Genomic DNA, 19,723 nt, shown 5'->3' with positions numbered 1-19,723 from the left:
TTAAGTCTAGCTCATTTATTGTAATATTCAAGTTCTCTATTTCTTTATTGATCCTCTGTCTAGATGTTCTGTCCATTGATGAGAGTGGGGAATTGAAGTCTCCAACTATTATGGTGTATGTGTCTATTTCCCTTTTCAGTGTTTGCAGTGTATTCCTCACGTATTTTGGGGCATACTGGTTCAGTGCATAAATATTTATGATTGTTATGTCTTCTTGTTTAATTGTTCCTTTTATTAGTAGGTAGTGTCCTTCTTTGTCTCTTTTAACTGTTTTACAGTTGAAGTCTAATTTGTTGGATATTAGTATAGCTACTCCTGCTCTTTTCTGGTTGTTATTTGCATGAAATATCTTTTCCCAACCTTTCACTTTCAATCTATGTTTATCTTTGGGTCTAAGATGTGTTTCCTGTAGACAGAATGTAGAAGGATCCTGTTTTTTAATCCATTCTGCCAGTCTATGCCTTTTGATTGGGGAATTAAGTCCATTAACATTTAGTGTTATTACTGTTTAGATAATATTTTCCTCTACCATTTTGCCTTTTGTAATATATATATCATATCTGCTTCCTTCTTTCTACACTCTTTTCCATACCTCTCTCTTCTGTCTTTTCATATCTGACTCTAGTGCTCCCTTTAGTATTTCTTGCAGAGCTGGTCTCTTGGTCACAAATTCTCTCAGTGACTTTTTGTCTGAAAATGTTTTAATTTCTCCCTCATTTTTGAAGGACAATTTTTCTGGATATAGAAGTCTTGGTTGGCAGTTTTTCTCTTTTAGTGATTTAAATATATCATCCCACTGTCTTCTTGCTTCCATGGTTTCTGCTGAGAAATCTACACATAGTCTTATTGGGTTTCCCTTGTATGTGATGGATTGTTTTTCTCTTGCTGCTTTCAAGATCCTCTCTTTCTCTTTGACCTCTGACATTCTAACTAGTAAGTGTCTTGGAGAACGCCTATTTGGGTCTATTCTCTTTGGGGTGCGCTGCACTTCTTGGATCTGTAATTTTAGGTCTTTCATAAGAGTTGGGAAATTTTCAGTGATAATTTCTTCCATTAGTTTTTCTCCTCCTTTTCCCTTCTCTTCTCTTTCTGGGGCACCCACAAGACGTATATTTGTGCGCTTCATATTATCATTCAGTTCCCTGATCCCCTGCTCAAATTTTTTCATTCTTTTCCCTATAGTTTCTGTTTCTTTTTGAAATTCAGATGTTCCATCCTCCAGTTCACTAATTCTATCTTCTATCTCTTTAAATCTACCATTGTAGGTATCCATTGTTTTTTCCATCTTTTCTACTTTGTCCTTCAATCCCATAAGTTCTGTGATTTGTTTTTTCAGTTTTTCTGTTTCTTCTTTTGTTCAGCCCATGTCTTCTTCATGTCCACCCTCAATTTATTGATTTGGTTTTTGAAGAGGTTTTCCATTTCTGTTTGTATATTCAGAATTAATTGTCTCTGTTCCTGTATCTCATTTGAACTATCAGTTTGTTCCTTTGACTTGGCCATATCTTCAATTTTCTTAGCATGATCTGTTATTTTCTGCTGGCGTCTGGACATTTAATCAGATTTCCCTGTGTGTGGGACCCAGCAGGTTGAAAGATTTTCCTGTGAAATCTCTGGGTCTGTTTTTCTTATCCTGCCCAGTATGTGGCGCTCGTGGTGCTCATCTGTCTGCGGGTCCCACCAGTAAAAGATGCTGTGGCTCCTTTAACTTTGGAAAACTCTCGCTGTGGGGGAGGGTCGCCAGCTGAAGCGGCTTGGGGGAATTCCGATTCAAATCTCCCAGCCGGCCCTGGAGTCTGTGCGTGGGGGGAGTGCCAGCCTCCGCGGCTTGGGGGAGTGCTGGTCCAAATCTCCCAGCCGGCCTGGGAAGCCAACTGTGGCATGGGGCACTGGCCGCCGCGTCTTGGGGGAGTGCTGATCCAACGTTCCCAGCCAGACCGGGAAGCCACATGTGTGTGGAAGGGACCCCAGTCGCCAGCCTCCATGGCTTGGGGGACCTCTTATCCAATTCTCCCAGCCAGCCCGGGTGGCCGCATGTGGGAGGGGACGCCGGCCACCGCAGCTTGAGCGGACCACCTGTCCAATTCTCCCAGCTGGCCTGGGAAGGAGGGAGGGAGGGACTCCGACCGCCAGCCACCCCGGCCCAGGGAAGCGCACGCCCCTCGGGTATCTCACCACAGCGGATTCTCCCTGCCGGTTCAGCCTTTCCAGATTGGGGTACGCTGTGTTTTTGGTCTCTGTCGTGGCTCCGGGAGCTGTTCTGTACCATTTCTATTTCTTTAGTAGCTGTTCTGGAGGAGGAACTAAGACCTGCACATCTTACTAAGCTGCCATCTTCTCCGGAAGTCTGAAGCTAATATCATCTTAATACAAAAACCGGGTAAAGATGTCATAAGAAAAGAAAACTACAGGCCAATCTCCCTAATGAAGACAGATGCAAAAATTCTCAATAAAATATTAGCAAATCAAAATGAACAGCACATTAAAAGAATTATACACCATGACCAAGTGGGGTTTATACCAGGAATGCAAGGAGGGTTCAACAAAAGAAAATCAATTAATGTAATACAGCACATTAACAAATCAAAAGGGAAAAATCACATGATCATTTCGATTGATGCTGAAAAAGCATTCGGCAAAATTCAGCATTCTCTTCTGATAAAAATGCTGCAAAAGATAGGAATCAAAGGTACCTGCCTCAATATGATAAAGGGAATATATGAAAAACCAATAGCCAGCATGTATACAATGGAGAGAGACTGAAGGCCTTCCCCCTAAGATCAGGTACAAGATAAGGATGCCCACTGTCACCACTGTTTTTCAACATTGTGCTAGAAGACTAGCTAGATCAATCAGGCAGGACAAAGAAATAAAAGGCATCCAAATTGGAAAGGAAGAAGTAAAACTCTCATTATCTGCAGATGATATGATACTATACTTGTAAGATCCTGAGAAATCTACAGCAAAGTTACTTGAGCAAATAAACAAATTCAGCAAGGTGGCAGGATATGAGATTAATGTGCAAAAATCAGTAACATTTCTATACATAAGCAATGAGCTAGCTGAGGTGTCAGTTAAGGAAAAAAATCCCATTCAAAATAGCAACTAATGCTAAAAGAAATCAAAGTGGATCTAAATAGGTGGAAAGACATTCCCTGCTCATGGATAGGAAGGTCAAATATAGTTAAGATGTCAATTCTCCCCAAATTGATCTAAGATTCAACACAGTACCAATCAATATTCCAACAACTTACTTTGAGGATTTGAAAAAGCTAACTACCAAATTCATCTGGAAGGGAGAGAGACCCCAAATAGCTAAAAGCATCCTAAAAAAAGAAGAACAAAGTGGGAGGATTAACATTCTCTGACTTTAAAACCTATTATTAAGCCACAGTGATCAAAAGAGCATGGTACTGGCACAAAGACAGAAGCACTGACCAATGGAATTGAATTGAGAGTGCAGAAATAGACCACCAAATCTATGGTCAGCTGACTTTTGAGGCCCCCAAATCCTCTGAACTGGGACAAAATAGTGTTTTCCATAGTTGGGCATGGAAAAACTGGATATCAGTAGCCAAGAGAATAAAAGAGGACACCTATCTTACACCCTAGACAAAAATTAACTCAAAGTGAATCAAACACCTAAATATAAGAACTAGCACAGTAAAGCTTCTAGAATAAAATGTAGGGAAACATCTTCAAGACTTAGTATTAGGAGGTAGTTTCCTAAACTTAACACCCAAAGCACAAGCAACAGAAGAAAAAAGAGATAAATGGGAACTCCACAAAATCAAATGCTTCTGCAGCTCAAAAGACTTTGTCACAAAGATGAAGAGTCAGCCAACTCAAGGGGAGAAACTATTTGGAAATCAAAAATCAGGCAAAGATTTGATTTCCTGTATATGCAAAGAAATCATTCAACTCAACAACAAAAGAGCAAACAAACCAATTATGAAATGGCTAAAGATATGTATGAATAGGCATTTTTCTGAAGAGCAAATACACATGGCTCAAAATCACATGAAAAGATGCTCATTTTCACTGGCTATAAGGGAAATGCAGAGCAAGACTACAATGAGATACTGCCTCACACCAAAAGAATGGCTACTATTAAACAATCAGGAAGCTATAAATGTTGGAGAGAATGTGGAGAAACTGGGACACTTATGCACTGGTGGGAATGTACAATGGGTGTGGCCACTATGAAAGACTGTTGGCGGTTCCTGAGGAAACTGAATATCAAGCTGCCCTAGACCCAGCAATAACACTACTTGGAATATACCCAGAAGAGCTGAAAGCAATAACACAAACAGACATTTGCACACTGATGTTCATAACAGCATTATTCAGAATCACCAAAAGATGGAAACAAACCAAATGCCCATCAACAGATGAGTGGATCAACAAAATGCGGTATATACATATGATGGAATATTATGCAGCAGTAAGGCAAAATGACGTCCTAAAGCACATGATAAGATGAATAAGCCTTGCGGACATAATACTGAGTGAAATTAGGCAGACACAAAATAACAGATACTGTATGATTCCACTTTTTATGGCCAGCATACAGATATAATCAGACTTATAGAATATAGGGGACTTAGAAATACATAGAAGGTAGAGATTGGTAAATCATTACTAATGAGGTTGAACTTCAATGTAAGGGAATAGATAGGAGTGAAGGAGATTCTCTAGTGGGTTTAGAAGTAATATTATAATACTGAAGATAAACAAACTTGAAAAGGGTTGTATAGACCTATGTGTCCCACTGACTTACGCTAGAAATATGAATGCGTTCTTGTAAAAATTACTTCAAGACATGATTCTTGTACAAAGAATGTTTAAGTCCAGGGTACAGAGGTAAAAATGCTATTGCATGCTATCAGCTATGTTCAAAAGAAAACCAGCAGCACTACCACAGCAACAGCAGAGGTAAATAATGTGGGGAGGGACAAGAGTTAAGAGTAGGTTTAGATCTCCTACTTGGTGTGGGTGTGTGTATTGGTTTTCTGTCTCTTGAGAACAATGAAATTATCTAAAATTCAGAATATTAAAGGACTGTGGACTCTGGGTCCTCTGCATGATGTCCAATGAATGCAGGTGGCTTAAGGATGCACTGATGGAGAAATAGAATGGCGAATGATGATGCATACTTATGAACGAAGGCTGCTTCTACCAAAAAGGACATTGCTGTGAGGCATGCAACAATGTGAATGAACATGTGGGGTATTTGGTGAGACAAAATAAGCCAGAAACAAAAAAACAACAATGGTATGGTCAACTTCAGAAAATGCTTATAAGAAAACAGGGGCCTAGATTGTAAGCTTTTAGACCAGACAAAATATTATTTCTGGATTTTGAGAGGCTGTTTTATATATATATAACCTGGTATGTAGAGATAAGAATGAAGCCGAACAGGTTGGGGTTAAAGTACTTCAGAACATAGAGGTAAGGAAGACAGTGTCTATATTTTAGAACCACACATACTCTTTGAGACCAATGGGAGAAAGATTTAATGATCTGGAACTGAAATTTTCCGTAGTACATAATCTAATTCAACCTATCTGCATAGCTCATTTGAAGAACTGAAACACAGAAAGCACAGAATAAGAAAGAGGTTCTTTAATTCTGTATAGATTATCATAATGCCTGGAAGCATCCTAGACTATATTAGCCAGAAAATCAAACAGTATTGGCAAAGTCCCCTGAAGAAGGGGAGAAAAGACTATGAAACTATTAAACATTACCATCAGGGAATCCCCTGATACTGTGTAGAACTTTAGGGATACCCAAATCAATAGGCCATGCCCTCAATCAGGAGACTCGCTCTTGTGAAGCTTAGGTAGGTAGCATAGAAGCTTACACTACCTATAGGCATGCCTAAGAGTTACTTCTGAGGGACCTCTGCTGTTGTTCAGATGTGATCTCAGTCTCTCTAAGTCCAACTCTGCAAGTGAAATCATTGCCCTCCCCGCTACATGGGACGTAATATCCAGGGGTGAAAGTTTCCCTGGTGACATGGGAGAGAATTCCCAGGGATGAATCCAGACCTGGTACCATGGGATCAACAATTCCATCCTGACCAAATGGGAGGAAAGAAGTATAATTAATAAAGTATCAGTGGCAGAGAGAGTTCAAATAGAGTCAAGAGGCTACTCTGGAGGTTGTTCTTATGCAAGCTTCAGGTAGACCTTGCTACCTATCATAACCTGCCAACCCTCAACCAGGACCATTCCAGCCAATCCTAAAGAACACCTAGGGCAATTTATAAGATTTCACGAGGGTTCCAGGCACCAGTGTAACTTTACAGAAACCTACAACCTCCAGATGGGCCCCTGGTTCAGGTAAGTCCTGAAACCAAGCCCAGCCTCTCCAGAATATCAGATAGTTCCATCTCCCTACCCCATATTAGTGACAGACCTTCCAGTATAAAAAACTTAGAATTGTCATAGCCAAAACAATCCCAATGAGAGGTATGGAAAGATCAAAGGTGATGGTGGAATTATACATAGAAGATAAGACTTAACAAATAAATATGAATGCTGAATCATTAAACCGGTATCTCTTTTACTCTCCAGAATTTTAGAGCAGCTAGAAGTAAAAACCTAAAATTGTGAAATTGTAACCCATGTCAAAATCTGAAATATGTTCTACAATTAATTGTGGTGCAGTGCTTGGAAATTTGTAGCTTTTATGTATATATGTTATTGTTCACAAAAAAAAAAGAAGGAAAAAAGTTGATTGTGATGATAAAAAAGTATTTAAGCCCACTAGCCTCCTATATTCTGGAGCAGTTATAAGGAAAAATATGAGTGGATCATATTGTAGCCTATGACACACTCTGGGATCTATCCTGTAACCACTTTTGAAGAGTGTTTTGAAAACTATTGCTTTTTTATTTCTTTGCTTTGTATGTATGTTATACTATATAATAAATTTTTTTTTTAAAAAATGAATGTGGCATGTTCACTATCGTCCATAAATTTAGCAGGTGAAAGAGACAGACATGTTCACATATAATGAAAATTTAGATTATTATAGGATTCTTTGTGCAATGAAAGAGAGGTAGAGGTGAATTAGATTTCGTTATGGTGAACCTGAGAAGATGTCAAGAACAGGAAAGCATATGGGATGAACTTGAATCAGAATCCAAAAAAAGGCAACGACAAAGCTCTGTGTAATCCTCACAATTCTTTACATGCCTAATTAAAACGCTAAGAAATGCCATTCGGGTATAAAATGATTGATTCATCTCAGATAATGACTTGAATGTCATGTTATATTTTATACAGATGCTGGTATGGCATTTTCCTCTATATTTGAATTTTACCATGAAAAGTCATATCCATTCTTTAGCAACTCACTGTATCATAAACTCCTCTAAACATATTACAATGCAGTATACACTACAAGTTCCTTAAAAAAACTATCTTCTGCCTCTAAAGTAACTTTGTTTTTCCTTGAACAAAATTCAAGGGAATTCTGACTGGAGAAATTACTAAAATAGTTCTCTCTGGCCAAGAAAAGTGATGGAGTATACACTGCAAAGGGGTTGACTTACAATGATTTCTATTTTACAATAAATCCTTCTACTTTCTCTAAACCCATGTACTCATCAGCAAATTCCTGTCTTTCTTTGTAATCCCAAAGCCACCCCGTGGAAGCATTTTACATATATTTGTTAAATACGTTTAACTGACATGCCTCTTTATTTTTGATTCAGGGATTTCCTTCCATTTTAACAAATTCCTGCCTTGTATTTATATAGAAACCTTGTCATGTCTATAAGCCATGGGAACAAGAAGTTTAAAGAAGTAATTTTCTTGTTCTTATTTAAGAGAAAAACCTCTTGTAATACATTTCAATGTTTTGTGATTTAAAAAAGTCTAATTGCCACTACCAATAAAAGTCTATCTAATACTTTCAGCACTTTAAACGTTATTCAAAATGCTTGCTATCTCCTGAGAGCATAAAATCAAATGTCTGAAATTAGCTTGATGGATATTATCTTTAAGCAAAAATTATAAAGATACACTTTCTATTTTAATTATATTGGCTTCCTGCTTTACTCATATTATATTCATGGTTAGAAATTAGTAGTATAGAGAATTTAAAAACAGATAAAGTAGAGGTATCTAACTAAAATATAGTCATTCTTATGATTTTATCTGTTAAATTTTATGATTCATCTTTCAAATAGGAGCCAAATAGTCTCAGCATTTAAAAAACAGATTTTAATAATAGATTTTACCTTTAAATTTACTGCTTTTAAATTACAGTAGAACCAACATTAAGATAGTTTTATCCTCAGTTTTCTCTTAATAAAATAGTTGCAGGCTATAAATGACAATAAGTAGTTAATTGAACAGATCTGCTGTGGTTTTTTTCAAGCATTCGTTTCTCAGAGCAACTTTTTCATAAAGTTCTGTTGCATCGTACTTATGTTATCAATCAAAATTCTCCAGTCATCTCTAAGTATTTCTATTATTATTGTTATTACCATTAGTCCTATTCCATGAATATAAATTCTAGGCTGAAAGGCTAACATTTAGGATATATATTTTCCACAAAATGAACTTTGCTGTCTATCATTAAAGGATCTCCAAGGAAGCCCAGTGAATAGCACTTTCACCTCCACTACAGTTCTGAACGAAGTGAGAAATTAGACAATAGAATAAAGCACATGGGGACAAAATCATCTCCCTTATTAAGCTGATATTGGAGAATGGGACTTCCTTCCCAGAACAAATGGGCTTCCTAATTGTAAACACCAGAAATAAGTCAATTTCACCTGTCTGTCAGGGTGCCCATGACCAGAGACAGGCAGAGTTGTAGTAATAGAGGCACAAAGGAGAAAGCTGCGAACAGTCCAGGTTCCTATAAAAATGGCAAAGAAAGAAATGAGCTATGCATGCCCAGGTGTTAACTTCCAAACTCAACCACCAGCTTCCCCTTGCTCCAAGGGAAGAGTACACGAAGATGGAAGTTGGCCAAAATTGTTTTGCTCATGGCTTTCTCTCCATTGAAGGGAAACTTCAGGAGAAGAGAATTAAACACGCCAAACTGTGCAGTATTTTTTTTAATTTGAAATTCTAAATAATGAACAATTTAAAAAACAAACAGATATCTGTTCATTTGCCTTTTTATTGGTCATAACTTAGTAATCTTGCTGCATTAATTAGGTAAAATTAAGCCATATAAAGCACAAGAAAATACTTAGAAAAGTCAAAAGTCGAAAAAAAATACATGTCATTTCCTCATGTGTTATCACTTACATTAGGTAGCAAGGTGAGCTAAGACTGACTTTCTTTCTTGTTATGGCTATCCACATGAAAGCAGGTATTTGATACCTGGAGGGGATCATTTTAAAACTTATATTCTTCTCTTCTATACCACAAAATTATTTTCAATAATAAGTCACTATATAAATAAATAATAATTATAGGAAGAAATGAAGCTTCAGACTTGAAAATGTGTTTTAATGCCCATTGTATATATAAAATTATAAATTATAATTATAAAATCTCCAAAAAATTATGGAAAAAAATGAAAAAGTAATAAAGTACTATTTCTAATTATATTAATGTACTTTGACAAAATAGCAGGAACACTACATACTTACTATTTATTATCACAGTAGTAAATAATAAGATTGATTGTATTTATCACTGACCAGGAATATAGATCTTCTTTACATATTCGTGTTCAACAGTCAGGATAGACAGATTTTTGTCCATCTATCTTCACTCATAGTTGATTGAAAAAAACTTTTTTGGTTAATTGTGAAAAGTTTCTATGAAGTAACAGATTTACAAGTAGGTAAGAGAAGTCTTAAAGGATAAGTCAGTCAGAGTTTCTTGAAAATCACCTCACACTGAATTCCAGAAATTGCAATACTACTGAAGACCTTATTTCTTAGAATTGATTATAGTGCATCTCTGCATTTAAAAATTGTTCACTAAAATGTCTTCACCAGAAGATTCATCATAAATTTCTATTATATCTTGCAAAAACTTCCAAAGTTTTTCTCTTTCTGCAGAAATCAGAAGAAAAGGATAAATGATGATAAACTAAAATTATTTGATGCATTTCTTTAGAATAACTGCCCAGTTTTTGGTGAAAATAATCATTACATACAACTATATACTTTGTTTCTTCTGGCAATGTAACCATCATTTCTCCTTTCATTCTTCAAATTTTGAGTCTTTTTCTACATCAATATCCATTTCCTCACATTTTATTCTGCATGGCTAATAATTTTCATAAATTTTGTTCACCTCCAATCATCAAAGAACAATTAAAATTGTTTTTTTTGAATTACATTTATTTGAAAACATTTTTGCGGTTACATATAATGTCAGAATTGAAGTAACTAAAATTCTTTTCTATCTCTTTACAGTCAGTGTGCTGTCATTGTTTAGTTCAGCAGTTTACAAACAGAAATATGTAGCACCACAGGGTTGGACACAGCGGTACTAGAAAGTAGTTTGAGGGTTCTGAACCAATATGAATATACTCTAGAAACCAATGCAAGCAGTGAAATACCCGGGTGTCAGAGGCTTTCAGTATAAATTGCCTAAATTAATTTCGATGTAGTATATAAAATTACTAACCAATAAATAATTAAAATATGCTTACATAAGATATTGCATATATAAAAATACAAAATTAATGCAACAATTGTTTAGAATAAAGTCAGCAGATTTATTTCTGTAAAGAGTAAGATGGAAAATATTTTAGATTTTTGCAGGGGCAAGAAGCAAAACTGACGATCTTAGATAAGAGAAAAAGAAACACAAATTTTTGTCAACCACTTAAAAATTTATAAAACATTCTTAGCAGGCTGAAAAAATAAACAGATGGAGGATGGATTTGACCCACAGGCCATGGTTTGCCAGCTCCATCTCCTCCTCAGATAAAAAAAAAAAAAAACTTATATCAACAAAAGATTTTGGGGGGAGGATAAATATTTTAATCACTGACATAGCTTAGAATTGTCAGTACATGGAGATTAAAAATGTAGACTCAATTTTATTATTTTAAAATTATCTACAGAAAATATACTCCCTCTTGTTGTCTAAATAGGAACCACTCCTTTTGTGCTGCAATTGCGTGAATAAGGGGACAGTGGAAATTGGCCTCTTTGAAATATTTACCTCACAAAATAGGTTTTCTCTCTTTCTTTCTTGTGTCTCTTGGTGGACCAATGTTTCTTGCTGTCATCATTTTCGTTATCAGAATGTATACTAAACCTTAAAAAAAAAAGATAGCAAAGCACTCTGCAAAAATCAGAAAAGGTACAGCTGAAATAAAAAAAGACGACTCCATCATTTTTCTCTTCTTAGTCTAAAAAGCCCTTATACTGTGCTTGAGTTTAGTAAACTCAGAATGTGATTGCGTCTGTTACCTCCAAATAATGCTTGTTTAGTATATAGAAAGAAATGCAGGTAGAATAGCCAGTAGTTACAGATAGACTACTTTCAGTAAATAATCTCTTTAATTCGTTTTATCAGAGGATTTAATAAGTTCTAAAGCCTTTAATTCTCTGCCAATTGTTTTCTGGCAATAATATGATTGTAAAATGTCCAGAAGTGTCCAGCTTAATAAGCAAAGAAAAGCATTGCACGATAATAATCTGGTATTGAATGAAGAAAGGGAATGGATATTGTTGAGTCCTTTGGAGCCCTGAGATTCTATGTAGTTTCTATACGGTATCATCAACTGGCAAATTAAAGTTACCATTAAAGTATTTGGTTATGAAACATTTAAACTGTAACAGAAACTAAAGCTAGGAAATTCAAAACAGCAGAAATAAAGAAATCTGATCATCAGTGTAGATCACTGTAGTTCATTGATGTACTTGCATTTTTGAATGTCTAAAAAGCAAAGATGGAAAATATGCAGTTTTAGGGCAAAGTCAATGGATTGGTTTACTTTTTATAACATCATCCTAATAAGGAAAAATTTAGAAGACAGGATAGATAGCCCAGGCAGTCATCTGTGCCTGACCCCCATTTTGGCATATGAAAATCCCCAATTGCCTATTGTTGAGGTATTTTTCCTCATTGTGATTCAGCACTTTAAACTTATCAATAATTCACAACATCATGTGACTATGTTTGTGGTAGTTAGATTCAGTTGTCAACTTGGCCAGGTGAAGGCACCTAGTTCTGTTGCTGTGGACATGAGCCAATGGTATGTGAACCTCATCTGTCGCTGATTACATCTGCAGTCGGCTAGGAGGCGTGCCTGCTGCAATGAATGATGTTAGATTTAATTGGCTGGCGCTTAAATAAGAGAGCTCAATGTAGCACAGCCCAAGCAGCTCAGCATACCTCATCTCAGCACTTGCAGCTCAGCCCAGGCCTTTAGAGATGCAGAAAGGAATCACCCCAGGGAAAGTTGTTGGAACCCAGAGGCCTGGCGAGAAGGCCAGCAGAGATCACCCTGTGCCTTCCCACGTAAGAGAGAACTTCAGTTGAAAGTTCGCTGCCTTTCCTCTGAAGAACTAGTGAAATAAATCCCCTTTTATTAAAAGCCAATCCGTCTCTGGTGTGTTGCATTCTGGCAGCTAGTAGACTAGAATAATGCTCAACAGACATTTTAACAGACAGCTTCCTAACTGAAACTAAGATTTGATGTGCTAACAGTGAATTCATGAAGCTATACAGGTAGCTCAAGGGAGATGATCACTGAGTATTCACGACATACAGAGACATAACCATATATCAACTATTTGTCAATTATTTATATATTAGGTAAACCTGAATTAAGTTTTACAACACTTCAAAAATATCTCAGAATTTATTTTTTTATTTAAATTCTTGCAGTTTTAAAATAGATCATTGAGAGGCTCAGAGACAAACAAAACATAATTCTAAGTGTTTAACATGGTTTTGAAAATATAACAAAAATTAAGAACCTAAGAGAAATGGTACCTGATTTTTTGTTCATCTGTAAATAACCCTAAACCAGAGCTACAAAGAACTGGCCACAGGTCAAATCCACCCATCACCTGTTTATGGAAATAAAAATTTGAGGAAAGTTCAGGCCCATTCATTTTTATATGTTCTCTGACTAGATTCCAGAGATCAGATAGTATGGCTAAAAAGTCTAACATATTGACTATCTGGCCCTTCACAGAAAAGAGTGGGTTGTTCCATGCCTGAAATTATCAAGTCCACTTTAAAAAAGAAATGTTTCATATTAAGTGGGATATGTTAATTCATAATCTTTGTTATAAATATAGAACATTCCTGACATGTATTAACCACCAAGGTAATATCTGAGTCTTCATGGTAAAAGGAAACTGGAGTCTGAGTCTACATGCATGTTTGGCCCCCTCTTTATTAAATCCCACCCATTCTGTTCCCCTCAAAGAATCACCTTTCACATTCAGAAGCTAATCAGTACCTCAAACCCCAATGGTTCATTTTAAATTGGTGTCCTCTCAGTAAAGCTATCTCAAGGTTTTTATTCCATATAGCCCTGGATATTTCCTGAATCTGAAGCTCCTTCTTTGCAGTGAATCATAATAATAATATGCTCAGAATAATTTATTTGCTCTAGTAAGCAATGTGGTAGCCAGGATCTAAAATGTTCCAAAGAATTGAGGAAATACAACCCAATCTGCTAGTACCCAGAGGGATAGATATACCGGCTGCAGCTGTCTTCAAAACAATTGAGAGAGATTGTTTTGGTTTTATAAGGTATGTGCATATGACTAATAAACTTTGGACTGCTGCATAGATTCTACTTGATGTTCCCAAGCACCCTCATGGGGTACTGAGAGGTGATATCCTGCCAAACTCGTTGGACACTAACAAACCTTACTCATAGCACAGTTTTGCTATTGAGATCTCTTATGGATCACACAAGAAAGGCATTCCCCCTTGTTGAGAATTCAATTGAGATTTGTTTTCGTCTATGTGTGGAACTGGATTTAGCCCAGGAACTAAAATGACTGGGTTAAGAGGCAGAATTGTTTGGCCTGCTTTAGATTCCATGGCTACAAAATGATAGCAAATAACTGGAAAGCAGAGAGCGACTCAAGTAATGCCAAACCGATTAATTTCGTAGTTGGTGCCATAAATTTATTGGGTCTAATAAATCAGAAACAGCAACAAGTAGATACCAGGGGATTATATGACCTACTTTATTGGGCGGGGGATGGAAGTTATATTAATTTTTACCTGGCACAGGCAAATACTCTAAACTAGTATTTATATAGTAAATATATCTATAACAGAAGAATTGAAAATGGGTAAAATAAGCTTTGCTTCCTTGGCGATCTACAATCATTTTTATTTCCCTATGTTCACCAAGTGCCCATCAGTTTGAAGCTGTGTGTAAAAATGCACTGGCCTTCAGTAACCACATGCTCCTCTGTTGAATCCTCAGGCTATTCTAAGCTCTGTGTTCACTCTACCTCATCTTCTTTCTTTTTCATGAAAGAAGAGCTGTGAAGCCTGAAGGAGCCAATTATCATAATATAAGGTATTTATATTATCACTTTAAGTACATAAGATGCAATTAATTATCACTGAAATTATTTTTGCTACCATTTTGCTTATTATTTTATCCTTCCATGAAAATGAACTGACTTGTTATAGTAGTATTTCTCACATTATATGTGAAATGTGCTCACTACGAATTTTTTTAAATTCTTGCAGGAAAATGCAAATGATTTGAAATTCCCCACCCAACCATAATCACGTTTAATATATACCCTTCCAGATTATACACACACATACACGTACACAAATATACAAAATCACCTCTTTCATTTGTATATTCTATTTACATTGGAAAATATTCCAGGAATATCTTTTAATGTCAACATTATGTTTTTATATTATAATTTGATAGTTATATAATAATTATTTTCTTCTGGATATTTACATTTTTTCTAAATTTTGCTATATAAATAATTTTACAAAGAGTATCTGTCATTATTTCCTTAGGCTAAATATCAATAAGGGCAATTTTTCTGTTATGTGAATCAAGTGATGTAATCTAAACATCTAGATTAATCTTCCAAATCATATATCAAATTGTGTTTTAGAGGGATTGTACAAATCTTTGCTCCTAGTCCATTACATGATATACGGATAAAAGTAGGACTTTCCAGAAAGAGACACTTCATTATTAAAATCACACTTTACTAAAATAGCACAGATAAGTCAGCAGCTTTTCTTCTGGTTAAAAGAGTGAGTTCTACAATCACCCAGGACAAGACTATATGTGATATAAGGAGAGATTAACAAGTTAAGTAGCTGCCATCTGTTTGATACTGACTGGAGAATGAGCCAAGACTCACTCTTTCACCCCATCACCAGTCTTTCTCTTCCCTCTCTGGGCTTCCAACTCCTTTCTCTAGCCTGGGTAGGTACTTATCAGTCTCCTGGGCACTCAGAGAACACAAGGACCCTCAGAGCGGCCTCAACCATGAATACTGACTGTTTCTTTTTCCATCAGCCCATGGTGTTTCAACCCCATACTGGTATTTGAATAAGAATGAGGAGCTCTGAGTCATTTTCTTGACCCTAGAGTCAAATTAACCTTTGTTTTCTCTTCTTTGAATATGGGGTTCTATTAATTGATCTCTCAGTCTCCTTCCAGTTCTTTCTTTGACTGTTTCAGAAAAAAAAGGGGGAGAAACATCAAAGAACACAACACTTTGTATCATTCTGCAAACTGCAAATATTTTTCTCTCTTCTCTCATACTATTTCTCAATAAAATTAGAAATGGCTGAGATTCTACCATGCCAAAAAGAATGGTAACATAAAGTTGAAGCACAGATTACCCCCAGAATCAAAGCACAGGTAGATAATCAGATGAAATGAAATCATGCAGCCTTTACTTCTGAGAGATAATTTTCTTACATTTTCTAAATTTCTTCATATTATATTTTGTCAAATTCCAAAAAACTGCAAAACAATAACTCAGATATGTATTCACCTTTTAAATAATTTGAGAGTTCCAGAGTAAAGTTTGACAATAAGTGAAGAATTCTAGAAGTCTTCTAGCCTAAAGACATATAAAATTTATATATAAATAAAAATATATAAATCAAAGTAATAATAATCAACAATTATAAAATTACCTAGACTGCTGCAGTTATTAGAACATTATTCTACTTGCTATCATATATTCTACAAAATGTTCCATTATATAATTTCCTTACATTAATATATAAAGATTACAAAATCAATAATGTATTTTATGTCCAATTAAAGAACAGTTTTCTCTAGAATTTTGAATAAAATTATTTTTACTGATTTACAAATTAAAATTCACACATTAACATATATATTCTAACCCAAACACAAATATTTTTTGTTCATTTCTCATTATCCAGAACTTTTTTCCTTCAAAATAGTCATCTTAGATAATGATATATAACATTTTATATAATTGATGTAAAATTAGTTATTATTTCTGGATTAAATTTACCTGTAATCTTTATGATGCCACAGCAGAAACTTCCTCTCTAATCTTTTTTATGTACAGGTAAGTAAATCTTCTAAAGGAGTACCTAGAATATTGAGGAACCAGAATGTTGCCTTTTCACATTTATTATATGTTAAGAAATTCATCATAGTGCAGTACTACCTGGAGAATTTCAGAAAAATATCAGAAAATACGTGTTTTATTTATGAAATCTATACTTTTAAAAATAGAAAACCAAAATTACATTTATAAAATAAAACATGGAAAATGTCTGAAACTTAGTTCATCATATTTTCTGGTTGAAAGACTTCTATAATTGGATATAGAGACCACTTAAACCACAAGATATTTTTTCAGGATATTGCTAATTGCACGTTTGGAAGTGCATAATGGGGAAAAAAAGAAAAACAGTGCATAGAGGGGTGCACAGGTGGTTCAGTGGTAGAATGCTTGCCTTGCATACAGGAGATGCAGGTTTGATTCCCAGATCATGCACCCTTCCCCCCCAAAAAAGTGCATAATGATGTCTTCTTCTTTAAGATCAGAGTTAGGGGCATAAGTAGGAATGGGATTCGGAATTGTAGATTCTAAACCAATTCCCCTGGGCTGGTATTATACATCTTGTACAAGACATTCTACATCTATATTGTGCTAGACAATATATATTGGCATAATCCATTGCTTCTGATATTGCTTATGGCAGAATTCTTCTTGCTGGACAAACCTAGGTTTCTGTATCTGAGCTCTATTCTCTGAAGTTCGACAAAGGCCTCCTATTCTCGCGCTCATACATAAACAAAACATTACTATTCTGATAAAATGAGCATCCTCTCACCAGCTTCTTTAGCTGGACTCTTGTGTTTGTGTATTAATTTTTAAGGCTTGTAATCATTACTACCAGTCATCCTTCTTGCCATTTGAACTAGAGTTCTGCCTGTCCAAGCAATCCTTTCCTTAGAGCCTGCCAATTAACCCCCAGCAACAAGGACTACCCAAGGCAGGTTTTCCCCGATAGGAGTATACTCTTCCCTTTGAAAGTCCTTTACATTTGGGCATTTCCCACTACTCACACTATCCATCTTGTGAGTTAACTAGCTTTTCCAAACTGAACGCCTGAGTGCTAGATATTTATGAGTTACTATTGAAAATAGCAGGGCACTTATTATCAGTGCACATTCTTTTCATGAATGAATTTTCAGATGCTCTCTGAAGGTAATATAACTCATTAACACCTGTTCTATCCTAATAGAAAAGTTGTCTGTTTTTCTTTAAAGTTGTGTCTCAACAACAAACACAAAGGTATGATGGATCCCAATCAAGATTTTAGAAGTGATTGTCAAAATAGGAAGTAGTTATGTTTAGAACTCAGCACTTTTTTAGGTTGATAATTCTAGTAGATCAAGGGAACTTATTAAACATAAGTATACCTGGACTTCAGGTTAGATATCTGACCTAGTCCCTTATGGTGTTTTTTAAAGAAAATGTAAAGATATGAAATATATAATTTTAACAGAACCTCACTAAAGGTTCTGATCAGTGAGTCTAAATCGATCTTAAAGGGGTTTTCTTGGCATATACCAGAAATTTATACATCTAGTCTGCATTGATAGAAGTATAGTTTCTACAAGAAAGAATGTGATGATTAAATTCTACTCAGACCATCCATAGAGGATTATATTTAGTTCTGGAACGTTCATGAGTAAATGTCCAGGTATTCAAATGTATTCAAAATGATTATGTAGATATAGGCTGGATGACTGCTTGAAAGTATAACACAGAAAGATTCAAACACTGCAATTGTGGTAAGTAACAGTATATATATATTTTTTCTAATCTCACATCTCTGTACACCAATTAATCTCTGATTCTATAACTGTATTTAAATATTAATAAGGAAGGATGACTGCAGGAATGATAGTAAAGCAGCTGTGAAATAGCTTCAAAGTCAAATGGCATGGGTTCAGATATTGCTCCCTTCATTTGCTAATTAGTATCATCCAAGGTATTTACGATGGTACATTTGTACCATAATTTTTAAAATAGGAATAAATGATAATATCCACTTTATATGGCTTTTATGAAAATTGAAAATATGATGCATTTAAAAAATAGCTAAGTACTCAGAACATAAAAATTGCCCAATAAATGACAGTAATTGCTGTGGCAATTAAAAAGACCAAATTCACCTAATCGAAGTGTTTAGAGAGTTGAGATTATAATAATAAACATATCAAATTAAGAAAATGTGCTACTTTTATTTAATAACATTTGCATATTGTCTTTTTTTTAGGAAATAGTTCAACTTTTCATAAACTGCTTTAATGAAGTAGGGAAAAAATATCAAGTAATAGAATTATGTTAAATTTTTAAAAGGCAGAAATAGTCTGTACTCTTTGGGAAGAAAATGACAGAGAAACAAAGAGATGAATTTCCTTCGACAGTGAGCTGTTAAGTGTGCTTTAAAGGTATGTTTATATTTTCCCTGGAAGCAAAAAGAAATTATACTCTTTATTGGTGTAACCTGTCAAGCCTCTGATTATTGGTTCCACCAGTAACCAAAATTGAGAAATTTCCATATTCTGAAAATAAAACCATGTATCTCAAACTTGGTGTTAATCATTCTATGCTTTTGTAGAACAGGAAGAATGATATTAAAGTCTGAAAAATCCGCAAGTCACAGAGTTTGTAGAATTCTTTTCTAAAACATGCAGGCTAATAAGATACCAGTTATTTCTTAGATCAAATAATGTGTTACTCTAAGTCTTGAAAATGAGCAGCCTAATGTAGAGTTAATCATAATTTGAATAGTGAAAATGCATTCATCTTATTAGGAAGTTGGTGGTTAATGGATTATGGGAATATGTACCAAACTCATCATTATACTATATCTAAGTGACTTATGTAATTTAGCTGGTTAAAATTTTAAAGTGCATAATGATTTAAATTTTCCCTAAATAGTATAGGAAAAGTCAACCAGAGACTATTTTTTCACCATTATCTTCCAAAACAATATAATGGAAAAAGCATTGAATGTACAGTTTGTGGTTTGAGGTCAATTTTAGTTTAATACCACAATTAATATGTGAGAAAATAATGTCTATTATTCAAACTTTAGTTTTATCTTATGATAGATGGAGATATTTATTTTACATGTTAGTTGAAGAGAATAAAAGTGAGAAAGCATTTTGAAAGTAAATATCATATAAATGAGTTATAATTGGGTCTTATATTCTTTTTTTTTCTTTTATTTTTTTACATGGGAAGGCA

At 35.1% G+C, this 19,723-nt stretch overlaps 1 long non-coding RNA gene across 11 annotated transcripts in view; it reads right to left on the bottom strand.

Annotated features, from left to right (window-relative positions):
• LOC143684898 (uncharacterized) overlaps positions 1 to 19,723 on the bottom strand; it is a 391,441-nt gene that overhangs the window by 19,127 nt on the left and 352,591 nt on the right. For 5 of the 11 annotated variants that reach the window (XR_013176243.1, XR_013176248.1, XR_013176249.1 and 2 more), the window contains exons 5-8: positions 16,460 to 16,541; positions 15,965 to 16,033; positions 11,160 to 11,255; positions 8,795 to 8,880 (exon numbers count right to left, since the gene is read on the bottom strand). This is a non-coding gene — a long non-coding RNA (uncharacterized LOC143684898). Of the gene's footprint in view, positions 1 to 8,794; positions 8,881 to 9,931; positions 10,037 to 11,159; positions 11,256 to 12,941; positions 13,019 to 15,964; positions 16,034 to 16,459; positions 16,542 to 19,723 lie in introns of those variants that run through there. The other 6 variants (XR_013176246.1, XR_013176255.1, XR_013176245.1 and 3 more) reach the window with 5 other exon arrangements.

The sequence above is a fragment of the Tamandua tetradactyla genome, chromosome 5 (genome assembly GCF_023851605.1).
Source record: "Tamandua tetradactyla isolate mTamTet1 chromosome 5, mTamTet1.pri, whole genome shotgun sequence".
Taxonomy (NCBI): Eukaryota; Metazoa; Chordata; class Mammalia; order Pilosa; family Myrmecophagidae; genus Tamandua; species Tamandua tetradactyla.
The sequence above is the reverse complement of the archived record's forward strand: the minus strand, read 5'-3'. Positions and strand labels throughout refer to the sequence as shown.